The 17323-nt window shown below is 45.6% G+C and overlaps 1 protein-coding gene across 1 annotated transcript in view; it reads left to right on the forward strand.

Moving 5' to 3' along the window:
• The window catches only part of LOC306840137 (uncharacterized protein), a gene marked incomplete at its 5' end in the record, with an annotated part of 47298 nt that overhangs the window by 29365 nt on the left and 610 nt on the right, over positions 1-17323 (forward strand). The window lies entirely within an intron of this gene.

Consider the following 17323-nt stretch of genomic DNA (forward strand, 5'->3'; position numbering starts at 1 on the left):
CCATATCCAGCTCCTCTTCGTGTCCACCAAGTATTTTTTTTTCTGAGCGCTTTTTTCAATTGTTTCCAATGAGGGGAGAGTCTCGAGCTTTTCGTCCCTTTTTTCAAAAGCTTCACCTTTTGAGCGTGGCTGCTTTTTATTTTTTTATTTTTTTTAAGTATAACTAATAATTCCCCCTAATTTTTCCACCTCAGGTCGTGTCTCGTACCCACATCCTCCTCGCTCCGTGTCTGTTTGACAAACAAATGATCTCATATATAAAACGTGCAGTAAAAAGTAACAGAGCAGTGTCGGTCGTGTTGCGGTTGTTGTCGATAGACTTGCAAACGCTTCATGTGAGCGGACCCGAGTGCACAGCCAGCGCTCGGCAGGTGGACTCAGGTTTTTACACAGGACACCATTTGGTGCTTATATATGAAATATCATTATTGAATCAAAATAAACACAAGTTGAACCAGGTAATTTAAACTTGAAGGCCTTCAATCAAGTTTCACATTTAAAGAAAAGAGAGCACCAAACAAAGGTGCCTCCGGCTCTGGCCCTGATTCATTAATGACTAAAACAACATCTCAAATGCACGGCCACAGTTTTATGATTTTGCATCCCTCAGAAGAAGTCGAACGACCGTCGTTGTTTTCCAGCCGTACACAAACACAAATGATCTGCATGGACAGACAGGACGAAAACACACTTATTTAAACCACGTCCAAGCAGATGAACGCAACGTGCCAAGAGTGGAAGTGTGATGTCAGACTGTTTTCAGCGAGTCTGTCGTCAAATAAAAGCTGGTCTGGTCCAGCTGGATCACTAAACTCCTGTTGTGTCTCTTAAATGCTCCATTAGAGACTCGACTCTTCCTCCCGACACTCAGAGAGGGACGAGGCTGGATGAGTCACTCCGCAGACGAGAGGGGGGCTCGGGCTGCAGAGGGGGGGTGGAGTGTGTGTGTGTGTGTGGGGGGGGGGGGCAATCCCCTGTCTCTCTGCAAACACAACAACAACAGCAGCAGCAACACACTCCTCGCTGCACTCCTGATGTATTTTCAGGCAAAAACAGGCATATTTGCCAGCTGTGTAATTTACTGCGACTCTCATTTGCATATTAAAGCCTTAATTAGCCCCTCTGAGCGTGTGTGTGTGTTTGTGTGTGTGTGTGTGTGGGTTAGCGAGGGGTTTGGGGGTGTAGTGTAATCACTTGGACGTGTAGTCAGGGGAAGGTCTGGATGTGGGCCGGAGGGGAGCGGAGTCACTTCCAGCCCCGGTCCCCCCCCCCCCCCGTGGACCGGCTGGTTCTGATATGGAGTGAGGAGGAGGAGGCGGAGCTCTTTGATGAAGAACACTCGACATGTCTGCTTGTCATTTTTAATCACTCTAACAAACCCAGAGGTGTGACCTGTTCCTGGCTTTATATCCTGTTAGAGAGGAGGAGGAGGAGGAGGAGGAGGAGGAGGGGTGATGGGAACTGAAGGTGAGAACACGGAAACACACCGCTGTCTTTTTAAGATGCTCGCATCCAACACTTAAAAGTGTTGAGATCAAACCTCTTCAAACAGGATTGTCCCTAAGTACTACCCTTAGCTGGCTGCAACATTTAGCTTATTTTATACAACTGCTAAATGTCACATTTGAAAACTGATGAGCTTCTCCCACTCACCAAACACGTGTTGCTCAGCTTTATTGGTCACTTTATCGTGCTGGGAGGTGTGACAGGTGACCTGTCCGGGTTTAACCCCGCCTCCCTGAATCTTGGCTGGTTATCTGCTGCAGCTGATCGCGACCCCGAACAATGACTGGCTGTAAAGACGCTGGAGGGATGGATGTTTATCCAAGCTATGTTTGAAGAATTTCTTTAATCTTTCTACAATCTCAGATGGCTCCTAAAGCCTGGAGACCCAGGAGCAACACAACACGAGTGTATTTTTTCACTGAGGAGCGCCAAGCTGACGAGCAGTTTGAGCGGGACAGGAAGTCAGCCACGGGATCACACAGAGCATCGGGTCAATAATCAAAAGAACACATCAGGTCCAGTCACCTGGGTGAATCAAGATTACACCACTTCACGTGATGAAGGTCCGTAGGCTTCAGTGGAGACGGAGCAAACAGTGATTAACCACTCACAGGTCAAAGGCAGGGGAGGGTCCTCCAGATTCACTTTTTAAGATGTCGGGTGAAATTGTCCTGACAGAAATGTGCTCTGAAAGAGAAGCGAGTGTCATCTGTAGCAGGAAGCGCTTAAAAACCTCGACCAATGTCTGCACTTGTTACAGGTTTTATAAACCTATTAAGCCGTTCTCTACTCCATGCATGCACGAGCCCGCACTCAAAGCATGAGCTGAAATCCACTTCCGGACCAATGGTGCTAGTGCACGTAAGAGAGGGGCGTGGCTTTAGAGGGAGCACGGGGAGAATGCTACAAAATCATGCTAGTTTTTGAAAATTTCCAACCCTGCCTTTAATGTAGAGTGACATCATGTTGGTTATTAGGATCTCTTTAATTGGGACGTGAGAACACATGGCAGCTGTCTGCGTTCTGAAAGTCTCATTAATTTTTATATCGTGAGCCTGGCTAGCCGATACGCACCAGACGAACAGGCTCAGCGTTCAAACTTAGCTGCCTCTTTGAGAAACTTTTTCCCCACTTTGCAGCTCCGCTGACACACAGCAGACAGTTCAACATTTAAACTTTTCTTTGGAGCCACGAGGTCGTTTTATGCAGAAGAGGCTTTTCTCAGTGGTCATAGCCCAGTAAGTCCACATTCCCCGTTCAGACATGCAAGACGCTCGCTCAAACAACTCGGCATAATGACCAAAACACTGCAAGCTCTGCAACTGATACGAGCCTCTTCTGCATACGGGGGCATATGTATATCAGCCCCGCATAAGTGGGGGTATCGGATCGCATCGCCTTTCAGCGGGCATGTCCTGAGGCGCCACGCTCAAACAGTCACCCATCAGCAGCTGGCAGCCTCTCATCTGACTACCATGAAGCCCCATGCGTGTCTCCCTCTCTCGCTCCCTTCATCCACCAGCCACTTCCCTTTCACTTCTGAATGGCGGGCTGACTGCAGAAATTGCCCCTGTCCACCACGCGCGCCGAATATTTAACTATGAATATGAAATTTCTTGGCAAGACTTCAACCTACTCCGAAGTGAGAGCCCTTCAAACTCTCCCGACACACTCGAACCCTCAAGTATCGTCTCTGCTTTTTTTTTTTTTTTGCACTCGAGGATCGATCATCCCTTGTGCTGCGTGGAGGGATATCAGAGGAGAAGAAAGGGGGGGGATGATCTTTTGCGGTTGGCGCTCCAAAGTCACCGACTGAAGACGAAACTCCTGGTGCTTAAAAAAGGCTCTGAAGACAAGAACGTAAAATCCTCGGAGAAGAGTTTTAGGTGGAGATGGGAAAAAAACAAAATTAAAATAAAAACATCCCTCCATCCTCCCTGTCAGACGTGTCCTTCCTCTCCTTCACCTTCAGGGACGGCCGTGCTGATTGCAGATCAATACTGGCCTGCCATGATCAGCACTTAACATGTTTCCTCCCTGACCAGCAGCCGGAGCCAATTTGTTTATGGAGATTTAATTGAGTTAATGTTTAAAAGCAGGACAGGAGCGGGATCTAAAAACTGGCCTTTGTCAGATTCCCTCCCTGCCTGATGTGGGAATAAAAGAAGACTAAGTGGGGTGAGGGAAGTTTGTGCACGTTCGGGGCCACGGTCAGATCTCTGTGCGTGAGCGGCGGGGTCAGCGATCCTCACCTAATGGATCCAAACGGAGGGAAAGTCTGTTATCTCTAAGTGTCTTAGCGGTGACTTTCAAAGGAAGCCTGAGGAAGTTTCTACTCATCTGTATATTTAAGTTCAGAAAGCCAGCCTGCTTTTAAAGAAAATCACAAATGCAGAAATTTCTGATCACAGTGAAGCTTCTTAGTAAAAGCTGGAGTTATTCTTTGTGCGGTCGGACACATTTCCATGTCTTGTATTTGATGTTGCAGCAGTAAGAGTTCAATGACCTCGGTGTCTGACAGCAGTATAACAGTGAACCTGAGTTTGTCATCAAAAGGTCATACTGAAAGTCAGTCCTCTCGTCCTGCCGTCCCGTCCTGCATGTCCCTCTTCTTCCATCCCAGCAGCCTCCTCCACCGTCCCCTCGCCGCCCCCCCTCTCTGGTCCGGGCACCATGGAGGGGAGGTAATTGGATTTGTTGTCACCTCGGCTGGCTGGCAGTCCGGGCCTGTCTGCTCAGCTTAGTGATGAAGACATCAGCGTGACAGGAACCCTGGGAGAGGATCAGCTGGTGTCCTGGACGCGGCTAATAAAGCCGTGGTCATGCCTCGGCCATGCTGCCACGGCTGCAGCCAGCTGTTACCTCTGCCACTTCTCCACCCCCCTCCCCCGTGCCCGAACCCAAGCCTCAGCTCAGGGAGCGAGGGGGTGGCGTGGAGGATGAAGAGTGGGCAGCCTTATTAAAGCAGATGCCAGCTCCCCCCCCCCTCACTCTGTAGGAGAGGTCAGAGGACCCTCCGCTGTGGTTCCGGGCGATGCTGGCACCAGACGCCGCTGTCCTGGCATTTGGTGTGTCGCTCAACGTCTTATTAAAGCTCTGAGCCAAAGTCAGGGTCTGGAGTGTCGGCTCCGCTGGCGCTGTCCCCTGGTTCACCCCATCAGGGATCAACGTGTCACGTCCTCGGTGTCCTGCAGGATACACTTGTCTTAAAACAGCCACCTATTCAAAATGAACTCTGGGTGTTCCTATGAAAGATGGTCGCAAGGTTTAAAGAGAAGGTGAATCGGTGTTCGCTGAACTTAGAGTAAAACACGAAGAAATAAAAGTCAGATAATGTGCACGTGTGTCTCTAAACTGGACTGCAGACATCCGGCATCGTCAGTTCAGGAAATGTTGGAGGCTGGATTTGCACCGGCTGCCATCATGGGGGGTGAAGGCCATTTGTTTAGGATCATATCTAGCCTGCTGTTCTGGTGACAAGACGATATATGGAAACTGCTTTGTCCAACATCGAAATAAGATTGATTTGGTAAAATGCACCGACATGTTGACAGCTTCAGTTTTAGGTGTGAGGGAGTCATCTTTAAACATCCGGTACAGCATCATTAGTCAGCCGGAGGAGGAGAGTCCAAACACCGAGGTGAAGTGTGTACCTACAAACGTCTCTGTTGAAAGGCTGGTTCAATCAGTCAGTGTGGAAACAGACCAGGACAGGTCTCGCCTTCGTCCTTGATCCTGAAATGGCTTGGTCTGTCTCGGAGCACTCTGGCCTCATGTATGTCTTGGTCTAGTCTTGGTCTCGGAGGTCTATGGTCTTCAGTATATCTTGGTCTTGTCTTGGTCTCAGAGCATTCTGGTCTTGGGTATCTCTTGGTCTTGGTCTCGGAGCACTCTGGTCTTGTGTATGTCTTGGTCTTGGTCTCGGAGCACTCTGGTCTTGTGTATGTCTTGGTCTTGGTCTCGGAGCACTCTGATCTAGTGTATGTGTTGGTCTCGGAGCACTCTGGTCTTGTATATGTCTTGGTCTTGGAGGATTCTGGTCTTGTGTATGTCTTGGTCTCGGAGCACTCTGGTCTCGGGTATGTCTTGGTCTTGGTCTTGGAGCACTCTGGTCTTGTGTATGTCTTGGTCTCGGAGCACTCTGGTCTGGTGTGTGTCTTGGTCTTGGAGGATTCTGGTCTTGTGTATGTCTTGGTCTTGGTCTCGGAGCACTCTGGTCTTGGGTATGTCTTGGTCTTGGAGGATTCTGGTCTTGTGTATGTCTTGGTCTCGGAGCACTCTGGTCTCGGGTATGTCTTGGTCTTGGAGCACTCTGGTCTTGGTCTTGGTCTCAGAGCACTCTGGTCTTGTGTATGTCTTGGTCTCGGAGCACTCTGGTCTCGGGTATGCCTTGGTCTTGGTCTCGGAGCACTCTGGTCTGGTGTGTGTCTTGGTCTTGGAGCACTCTGGTCTTGGTCTTGGTCTCGGAGCACTCTGGTCTTGGTCTTGGTCTCGGAGCACTCTGGTCTTGGTCTTGGTCTCGGAGCACTCTGGTCTGGTGTATGTCTTGGTCTTGGTCTTGGAGCGCTCTGGTCTTGTGTATGTCTTGGTCTCGGAGCACTCTGGTCCTTTGCTCATATTTACCGTATACACTGAGAGCTTCAGCTCCGGTCTCCATTTCCCAGAATGCATTTTCATCTTTTAAGGTTGAACTTAACGCACGGTGCAGTCGGAGGCTGCAGGTTTAAATGTCACAGCTCTGGATCACAAAGACAATCACAGCTTAAAGTTATGAAACGTCACAAAGAGGCTTCAAGGAACATCGACAAATCTGAAACCCAAACTAAAAGATCCGGATCTAGCAACACGACAATCATTTCCTGATAACCTCGAAGGACGAGTACATGGATACATAAATATACACACATGCACTGTAAGCGGGGGCCGTCACAACTGTGTCCTGGCTTTATGAAAACTTCATATCTTGATTTCTAAATTCACTGAAACACAACACAGACTTGTTTTTTTTTTTTTGCGATGATACCTGCAGAGGACGTTACTCTGCTGTCCCGTCGGTCGATCCTTTCCTTCACGTCCTTCCATTAAAAACCTGACAAAGAACTGATCTGCTAGAAAGCGTGAGCTCACCTGGGAAGCCGTCGTCAAGTTTGCTAATTGTCACTGTATTCCCATTAAGACCAAAGTGGAGCTGTGCTACCAGAGAGCACATCAAAAGATATCAGGTGTTTTAAATTCTGCCTCCACTTTCCAGGATTTAAATTCAGAGAGAGAGAGAGAAAAAAAAAACATCATCAACGACACCCCGGTGAATCTCCTGCAGACAGAGAGTCTCACCTGTGTCGATTTAGGGAACGGATAAAAAAAATAAATAAAAGTTGATAAAAGTGTGAAGATCAATTAGTGAGAATTAAAGTGGAGCAGAGCATGGCCGGGGGTCTCTACGGTGGTCTGTGCAGATAATCAGCAGCCCCCCGGCCCCCCATAATCACACCGAGGAGTGCTAGCTTTCACACACCGCCGCTAAAAAGAGGGATTAGAAAGACACACACACAAATACGAGAGAGAGAGAGAGGAGGGGAGAGGGGGCACCGTGAGGTCACAAAGTATCAGACGAAACTTACCGATGAACGTTTTTCAAGAATATTCAAGTATTTAAAATGAACTTATCCTCATATTTTATGAGATTTATAAGTTGGACCTGAGCTGTGTCGGTAAAAAGTCTTTATGGGTACGAAATATCCTCAAATCCAAATTCTGTAGAGCTCAACGGCGGTTCTGGTCGTGGAAGTAAAACGTCCACGTTTAAACCTCGAGTTGACATTTCACAAAATCCTAACATCCAGAGATTTTAAACCTGTAACCATGACAACCAGCCACCCCAACACTCGGCACTGTAAAACATTTGATTCGTCACACACATTAATGGAAAAAAAACAACAAAAAAAATCAAGGAGTCGAGCGTGTCATTAAGCCAGCATCGACAGGATCTGCGGTCCCTCTAAAGCCACGCCCCTTTCTTACATGCACCAGCGCCGTTAGCTCACGCATTGAGTGTGAGCTAGAGCCCGCCAGAGGTAGAGAGCGAGGATGGAGACAGGGAGGCCTGTGATTGGTTCTTTAGAGAGCAGGGAGACAGGGAGCCCTGTGATTGGTTCTTCAGAGAGCAGGGAGACAGGGAGGCCTGTGATTGGTTCTTCAGAGAGCAGGGAGACAGGGAGGCCTGTGATTGGTTCATCAGATTGGTACCTCATGGCAGACATTGGTTGACGTTTTTACAGACTTACAAACTGATACAGATGATGGATTTTCTTTGTTCTTTTTTCAGAGAACCTGAGTTATTAACTTCTGTCGGGACCTAAAGACAGTTTCTACCAGAATCTTAAAAAGTTGATCTGGAGGAAAATGACCCACCCTGACTTTAATTATGTATATTCACATAACGAGGTTAACTGTATTATAACTAGAAGTTTTCTGAACTTCAGCTGAGTCATCACAACATTTCCAGCGACTCCTCGCAAAAGTGACGGATCATTTTACGTTACCATGACTACAGCAGTGTGCTGAATTAAAGCTACTTAATTCAGCACACTTTAATGGCCAATAATAGTTCAATAATAATTGTGTTTATCAAGCTGAATAATAATTATGATTGTGTCGGTGAAAGATTCTCTCTTCACGCTGACCGTTTAAAAACCCCCCCAAAAAACAAAATCAGCTGATTTAAACGCAGCTGAATGTTTATCTTTAAATTGTTTCCAATATGAGTCAGTTTTTCAAAATGCTCCCGAACAGCCCCGAGGCTTCACGTCGCTGTGAAATAAATGAAACAAGCGCCTTTTTTCTTCCTGAACAGAAGAAGTCAAGCTCATGCTGAAACACTCCGACCAAACTCTGAGAGAGAGAGAGAGAGAGAGAAAAAAAAAAGGAGATTTAAGAAAAAAATAAAATATTGGAATATTTCTCCTCTCATGACTTTTAAAGGCTGAAGTCAAACATGCAGAGAGAGCTGACATAACAGGATGTGATTGTTTATGAGGAACATGTTATGTTTTTCCTTTGTCCTCGGAGCGTCTTGTTTTTATTCCTTCCACTTTTATTTTGACATTTGGTTAATCGGCACTCTCACAGCGAGCCTCTTTGTAATTATCAAATCATAACTCTCTAAATATGTTGATGCTGTGATTATAATAAAACACACACACACACAAGTGGAGACAACGTGTGTGTGTGTGTGTGTTGGAGCCGAGTGAAACATCACTATACCTTTTATTAAATGCCTGATTTACACCGAAGCTCCAAAAATCAAATAAAATATATTAAAATAACATATTTATGTATTTTAACATTTTAATCTGAGTGTAAGATTTTAAAAATGTTTTGGAGATTTTTTTTCGTACGGATAAAAAAAAAAAGCAGGATTTTTTTTTTTAAATGACAAATAAAGTGACAGAATTTAAACCAAAAAGTTGAATTTTTATCACATTTATCTTTAACTGCACGTCAACGTAATGAATGCAGAATGAATGAATTGTGTTTTTTACAACTTCACATTTACGTATTTATTTTAATGTCTTTTATTTAAATATCAGAAAACTGGATCCGTGCTGATAACTCTCTTTGTTTTGACTGTTAAAAACGCCTAAAATACGACATATCTTTGTTTCTAACTGATGAACATGAAGAGATATTCTACATCTGACACACACACACACACACACACACACACACACACACACACACGCCCTCACAGGCAGTGTATTTGGTGTACAACAGTGACATCTTCAGTCGGAGCGATGGAGGGCTGCAGACAGACGGGGAACAATAGAGGAGCATCATTGAGTGTGTGTGTGTGTGTGTGTGTGTGTGTGTGTGTGCCGGTAATTGCTGCCATTTATAGAAGAAGAAGAGGAAGAAGAGACGCTCTCTGTGAAGACGCTCGGCGTGCACTCATTAACATTTACTCAGCATTATTCCACCTGAAACACCGAGTCGTCGGTTTGATGAGAAACACGCCGAAAATGTTTCAGAAACTTCGAGAATCAAAAACATCTCGACTTCGACGTCGCGTTTTGAAGTGTTGCTGCGCTCGGACAGATTCTCACCGATTCACGGCACAACATTTAGACCTTAAACTAGAAAACAGAATAAAGTCAAATTTACATAAACCTGTAAAATGTGCAAAAAGAAGAAGCAAAGAGAGTTTGTTCATGCATGTGAGAGTCTGATGATTCCAGTGTCATCTTCATACCAACACTTGACCTGCAGCCACGTGAACTCAGATCACAGTTTAAACACTCCAGTGCTCCTGAAGGGAGCGGGTGTGATGGTTAATCAGAAGGTCACAACCCGTTCAGCGCTTTTTAAACCAGCAGCAGGATTTTAAGATCACTGACTCCATGGAGGAAAAGGTCAAAGGTCATTTGGATTCATCGGGCAGGTTTGGTTCATTTGACTTCTCTTACTTAAGTTAAAGTCCCGTCGCGTTGCAAGTGTCGTACGTGGAGAGGAGAAAGAAGGATGATAAGATTATTGGTGTGTGTGTGTGTGTGTGTGTTTGAAAAGTGGCTAAAAAAAAAGAAACACCCGAGGTCGATGAATGAATGGATCTTTTTTTTTTTTTTTTTAATACTTCATTTTTTTTTTTTTTGGCTTCATTGATCTCGGCTTGAAGAGTATCATGAGCGGACGGGACGGACTTGAACCCGGGCCGCCTCGCCTGGAGGACGACAGCCTCTGTACGCGTGGCGTGACGTAACCACTCGCCCCTGATGACGTCTTTCTGATGGAGAGAATAAACTTTGAAAGATTGATTTATTGAAAATGGATCTGAAACTCTTTCATACTCTCAGATTTATTTTGTTTATTCTCTCGTTGCCTCTCTTTAGCTTTACGTACTTTATTAATCCCTGAGGGGAAGTCTGGTTTTATACTCACACACTAACGGGAGCTGTGGATGTGCTGTAGTGCAAAGATGTTGATCAGAACAACTTCCATATTTTGGTTCACACCGGGATTTGAACCGACGACGCTACTGCCGCCCCACACGTGTCTGTTAGTATTCATGAATGAGAGTTAAAAAAGAAGAGATCAAATATAGCACAGACAGCACACAGTGAGAAATGAAAAAAAATTAATCTAAAGAGTAAAAAAAAAAAAAAAAAAGGGAATGAAATTATTATTTTCCCTTTTTAGACTCGTCATGTTAAAATATAATTATTGATGTTTTTTTATTCATCCACGTTAGCAGCAAATAAATCATTTAAAACACACTCAGTGGATTCATCGATGAACACAGCCAATCACATGAAGCGTCCTCGTGTCGTTATTAACTGAGCAGAACGATCGATAACCTCCGAGTGGCGGCGTTGCTAATCTGGTCACGTGTCTAAAAATATTTTCACCGTTACGTACTCACGGAAATATCGTGCGACATCAAGCAAAATATCATCATCATTCACTGAAGTCATATTTATGACCTATTATGAATTTACACTGATTAAATTACGTGAATTAATAGCACTGGATTTTCAAAATAAAAGCACATTCACACACAGGAAGCTTCAGAAAATACAGCTTTGATTTAAAGACTGTAAATGTGCAAATCATGTTCAGACAGCTCAGACTTTAAAAGCAGCTCGTGTGACCTTAAAATCTGGGATGCATTTATTTTAAACCATTGGTTAAAAATTCAACACATTTATAACATTTAATAAAGTTCATGTTTCATTACGCTTTTATTCAAGGCAGAGAAACCAGAACAGCGAGCGTCACATGAGCAGAATTATTATTCACAACACGAGAACAAACGTTTGTTTACTTCAGTTTAATGCTCCGTACAGAAGACGCTAAATAACATTTATTTTAAGGGGGATCAAACGACGCTGGAGTTTCAAAATAAATGTACACTAACATACAGGAAGCTACAGCTACTTTTTTAAGTATAAGAATAAAAATACACAAATCATGACTTAAAAAGCATCTTCTCTGAGCTCATTCTTTAAAACATAAAGGTGCATTTTATTTTACAATTATTTGCCAAAAACAAATCTGCAAAATGAAGCTCCATCATTTTGTAGTTTCAGTTTTAAAAAATGTTTTTTTTTTTTAAACGCAGGAAATTTTGCAAAAAAAAGCAAAAAAAAACCAAACATGGGGCTCTTTAGATCTTCATCTTCCTGTGCGATTATTCTCCTCCTTTAAATGAATGTTTTATTGAGAGAAGATGAACCATTGATCCCGGCTCGTCTTCTTCACCCTGTGTGTGTGTGTGTGTGTGTGTGTGTGTGTGTGTGTGTGAGTGAGAGAGAGAGAGAGAGAGAGAGAGAGAGAAACAACGTTTTTACGGGTAGAAACATCGAGCCGGGGAGGACGTTATTAAACGCACCTCCCCAAATCTAAAGCCCCCGCATTGTTGATCGGCCTCAACAATATAAGTTTAAAAAAAGAGCCGGCACGCGGCTCACATAACACTTGAAACCGGCGTCTGAGATGTCATTTACATACATTAGCATATAAAGTAATTGGCACAGATGCCAGCGAAGCAGCCGCAAACACATTAATTGTCATCGAGCGGTCGTGGTGACAGAGTTAAAAATGAGCCGCTTTTAAGGCGCCAATTATCAGAGAATATCCAAAGTAACCTTTTTTCATCACGCACGCACACACACACACACACACACACACACACACACACACACACACAGTATCAGCATCCTAAATGTATAAATATTGTAAATAGCTGTCTGTCGTCTCTCATGTGGAGTCTTTGAATCGAGGCCGCGCCGCGTCCTGCTCTGAAAACGAGCACATGTGCCTTTGTTTTAACGACGACAACGGTGAATTCTCACACACAGTTCTTTACTTTTACACACACACACACACACACACACAAAAGAACACACACACACACACACAAAAGAACACACACACACACTCACACACTCTTTGTGCGAATGCGTAATGAATTTTCACACATAGAAGTAAGAATGCCTCTGCTGGGGATCCATATGCTGTTTTTCCTCTCTGCTCTGTTTTTTTATTTTTTTTTATAAATACTGTGAGAGCGAGCGTGTGTGTGTGTGTGTGTGTGTGTGTGCAGGTATTGTTCTGCTGTGTATGAATGTTAAAATTGATCGCACTGAACCTGCACACGTCGACTTCAACGCTCTGTGTCCGCCTGCTTTTTAACTCAAACTTTGACATGACGGTAGAGAAGAAGATGTTGGTGCTGACCCTGCTGATGACCCCGCTGACCCCTCAGAGCGTGTGTGTGTGTGTGTGTGTGTGTGTGTGTGTGTGTGTGTGTGTGTGCATCATGTGCGCTCTGTTTACGAGCTTCTCTTTCGGAGATGCAGAGCGAACAAAATGAGCGACTTTAAGCCTGCAGCACCTCAGAGAGCTTTAAACGCTCGCTCTGCAGCCGCCGCGCCGCCATCTTAACTGAGACTGAGGTGACAGAGAGAGCGAGGGGGCGACCGAGAAAGAGAGAGAGAGTCAGATCACAACCTCCTGAATGTGTTGTTGTTGAACTGAAGGTTCAGAACACGGGCTGACGTCGAGTTTGGACGTCTCGCTCTTTAATGATTTAAAGAAACAAGTCTGAGAAGTGCCCGTCCTCTCCTGAAGCTGATTCCCTCGCCACACGGTCGCACGCCTGCGTTTTGTGACTCTGGTTGTGTTCTGCTGCCATCTTGTTGTCTGACTGGATCGGTGATTTCTAGGATTTGCAAGATGTCACTTTGCAAACTGGTGACCCCAGACATCCAAAACACGTGCTGAAACTCTTTTACTCATATGATCGCTTTTTTTCCTGAAGACTATTTCCTGTCTGTTATTGGTGACAGAGTGAGAGGAGGATTTTATTCTCCTCAGTGTACAGCGAGGTGAACGTTTGAGAACAAGGCTGGAAATGAATCATGATGGACGATTTAAGTTTTTTTTTTTTTTTTTTTAAATGAAACACAGTGTCTGATCGTCTTCACCCTGGAAGGAGTTTTTTCTAAAGGTGCATCTTCAGTGACCTCACAAAAGGTCAAAAGGTCAGAACACAGAAAAAGCTGCGTGTGCGTGTGGATGGAGGCTGCGTGGAGGAATGTGGCGCTGCAGACATTCAGCAGAATAGAAACAAATACTATCACACCGAGAGGCAGCGCTCTCAGAGATTTATATCACACACACACACACACTTAAAGCCGCTCTTTACACACACACATTTCGATGTCGATGTGTCAGAAGAGGATCTGCAGAAAGAAGCGTGTGGGGACAGAAAGGAGTTCCCCCTGGCACCCAGTCGGGAAACAAGAGTTTGTTTGGATTTTGTGGCACAGACAGAAGGTGTGAAGTGTGTGTGTGTGTGTGTGTGTGTGTGTGTCATATGGAGGTTGTATTCTGCACTGATGTTTCAGAAGCAGCCATTGAAACTGTTCACACACACACGGATCATTTTTGTTCATGCATGAGCACCTTAGCATTTCTACACTCATAAATGTGTGTGTGTGTGTGTTTAAGAGTGTGTGTGTGTGTGTGTGTGTGTGTGTGTGTGTGTGTGCTTCCATGTGTGTTTATATTCCTTAATGACTTTCTAATTCAGGGCCAGCAGGAACCTGCCTTTATCTCTATTAGTTTAGTATCCGAGCAAACAAAGAGAGTCTGTGTGTGTGGCAGCGAGCCAGAGGAAGACTCAGCCGGAAAAGCACTTGTCCATCTGCGTCTCCTCCTCCTCCTCCTCCTCCTCCTCCTCCTCCTCTCTGGGTGTGAAACGCTCCCTCCTCTCTGTCGCTAAAATAAAAAAAAAACATCTTGATTCGACGCTCACTCTGTGCGTGTGTGTCACTAAATGTGTTTGTCTTTCCTAAAAGTCTGCCACTTCACGTCTTCGGAGGTAAACACAGATTTGGACCTGCAGGTGAAATATTTGTAAAATGACGTCAAACAATAAAAGTGGAAAAACTCCTCTGCATAAATCTGTGACTTCACTGAGTCATAGAGGCTCTTTGGTATTAACAGAATGATTATGACAATGAAAAAAAAAATCACAGGTCAAACAACAGGTAAAAGTCGGCTGAGCAGAGAGGCTGCTGGGAAATGAGTCCAGAAGGAGGAGGACGAGGATGAACATGCTTTTATAGACTTTATTGTCCTCCTTTTCACACACACACACACACACACACACACAAGGAGCAGGGCCTTCACACACACACACACACACACACACACACACACACACACACACACACACAAGGAGCAGGGCCTACATGTCCAGCTTGTACCTTCAGGTGATATGAATGCAGAGCCGCAGCACACTGCTGAGTGTGACTGCACTGGAACAACAGTCCTCAGCTGTGCCATCAGACGGGACGCTGAATGTCTGCAGATCATTTGAAATGATGATCCAGCAGGGACGCTCATCTTTAGACCTGTGAGCTGACTCTCTGAACACAGCAGCTTTATGACTCGTCGATTTTCAGGTCTTGTGTTCAACAACAAAACAACAACAACAACAAATAACCTCCAGTAAAGCAGAGACTAAAGTGTCACGTGTTTCAGTCCCACACTGCACCTGTGGGTGTGTTCAATGGGTGGGTTACAGTATAAGCAGCATCAGTGTGTGTGTGTGTGTGTGTGTGTGTGTGTGTGTGTGTGTGTAGGTGTGTGTGTGTGTGTGTGTGTGTGTGTGTGTGTGTGTGTGTGTGTGTGTGTGTCTTTTGACCCCTTTGGCTCGGCTGTAAGCCGTCATTGGCATCTCTGTTTCTCTCCCTCCAGAAGGCAGCGGCTGTGACCCCTCCACCTCCAACACACACACACACACACACACACACACACACACACACACACACACACACACACACACACACACACACACAAAAGACAAACCTCTCTCACCAGCAGAAGGTTGTGTTGCTGTTCTCCACATGCCCACCTCTCACCCATCCAACCCCCCCCCCCCCCCCCCCCCCCCCCCCCCCCCCCCCACACACACACACACATCCGCCACCTCCTCCTCACCTACCCCCGGTGTTGGCAAAGGCATCCGTGTGTGTGTGTGTGTGTGTGTGTGTGTGTGTCAGGCGGGCTGCTGCGTGGTGAGCGTGCCCTCTGTCATTCACGCAGAGCAGCCCTGTCCAACTGTCACTTCCTGACAGGCCGATAATCAATCTCTTTATTAACTGCTCTGCTGCAGACCGCCGCCACCGAGGGAGGGGGGAGGGAGGGGGGAGGGAGGAGGAGGGAGGGGGGAGGGAGGAGGAGGGAGGAGGAGGGAGGAGGAGGTGAAAAGAGAGGAAGGAGGGAGGGAGGAGGAGGGAGGAGGAGGTGAAAAGAGAGGAAGGAGGGAGGGAGGAGAGGAGCATGCTGCAGCTGAGAAAGTTACCTTTTTTGTTTGAAAAAAACATCTGTAATGAAAAGAAACGTGTTGATGTTTGATGGTTGTTAAAAACAAACATTAATAATGTTGCTAATTAGAATTAGAAAAATCATAAAAACAATAAAAACAATATTTACTAAAAAGGCCTGTTGCTCTTCCTTTAAGGTTCATTAGTTTGTGTTTGGTTACCACGGAGACGGAAGGTTCATCTAAAGTCGCAGAGCGCGACGTCCAAACGAACGTTTTAACTTCAAGCAGCCAATCAGTGAAAAGTACAACCTGCAACTTTCACACTTTGAAACTCGACGTCTCAAAACCTTGAAAACAAGGACAATGGCGTCCAGCTGATCGCCTCTTCACTGTACACGGCACACGGCAGCCTTCTGCTAACAAAAGACGCAAGTTATCCCGACGTCTGAGAGGAAGAGGACGGTGATGACACGACGAAGAGACGAAGAGACAAAGAGACGTTCACGTTAGCCTGTTCCTTCTCTGCGTCGTCGTCGTCGTCTCGTGTTTAGCAGAACGTCGTCGTGTCGTTAATCTGCTTCATGAGTTTGTAACCTTCACTCCTCGCCATGAAGCGACAGTCAGTAGACGGTAGAAGTCGTTATCTAAGAGAGGGCGAGGCCTCACAGCGGCGTCTTACTAAAGTGCAGTTGCACTCGGAGACCTTTGGTGGGCGCCACAACGCTGCGTTCCCGCTCACGTCTAACAGACTCTGAAGGTAACTTCTGTTGACTGACGTTAATCTACAAATAAAAAGCCTCCAGCAGAAATCCACAGTGTAAATATGGACACACAAAGTGATTTAACGAGATGATCGTCAAACTGACGATGGAGTCAGGAGACGTTTTCAATCATGTGACCTGTGATCCATGTAAACGTTATTTATAGAGGGACATGTGTCGGGCTGTTTCTTTGATTGACAGGTGTGTCCGTGATGGTGTCGCCTGTTCCTCACACCTCAGCTCCCCTCAGGCTGCTTCCTCTTTACATCTTTAAACCTAATCAACTGATACGATCAGATTTCATCGATCATTTTCTACGTCATCGCTTGTTTCCGTAAGAAGTTCAAGCAGAGCGTGATGGTTATGAAGATTAAGACCCGACCTGCTGCTGCTGCTGCTGTTTGGTTTTTTGGAGACGCTGGTCTTCCCTGACAGCTTCACACTGTTACCACGGCGATAATTTATGAGGCGGGAAAGTAAATTAGTGATTCTGGCGACCAGCAGCAAGCCAGGAGTCAGCACGCCACCCGTCTTCTGCTCTCGGATTTTTATGCTACACTTATTTCTCCTCTCAGTCCTGTTCCTCTTTCTCTACCTTCAACCACGAGGCCTGAAACTTTATTTATACACCACGACGAGGACGACGACACCTGGCCCCAGCTGGTCGACGAGCGTGACCCCACCTGTGCAGGTATATTCTCTGTCACTGCTTCTCACGGCTGTG

Source organism: Symphodus melops (genome assembly GCF_947650265.1).
Source record: "Symphodus melops genome assembly, chromosome: 19".
Classification (NCBI taxonomy): Eukaryota; Metazoa; Chordata; class Actinopteri; order Labriformes; family Labridae; genus Symphodus; species Symphodus melops.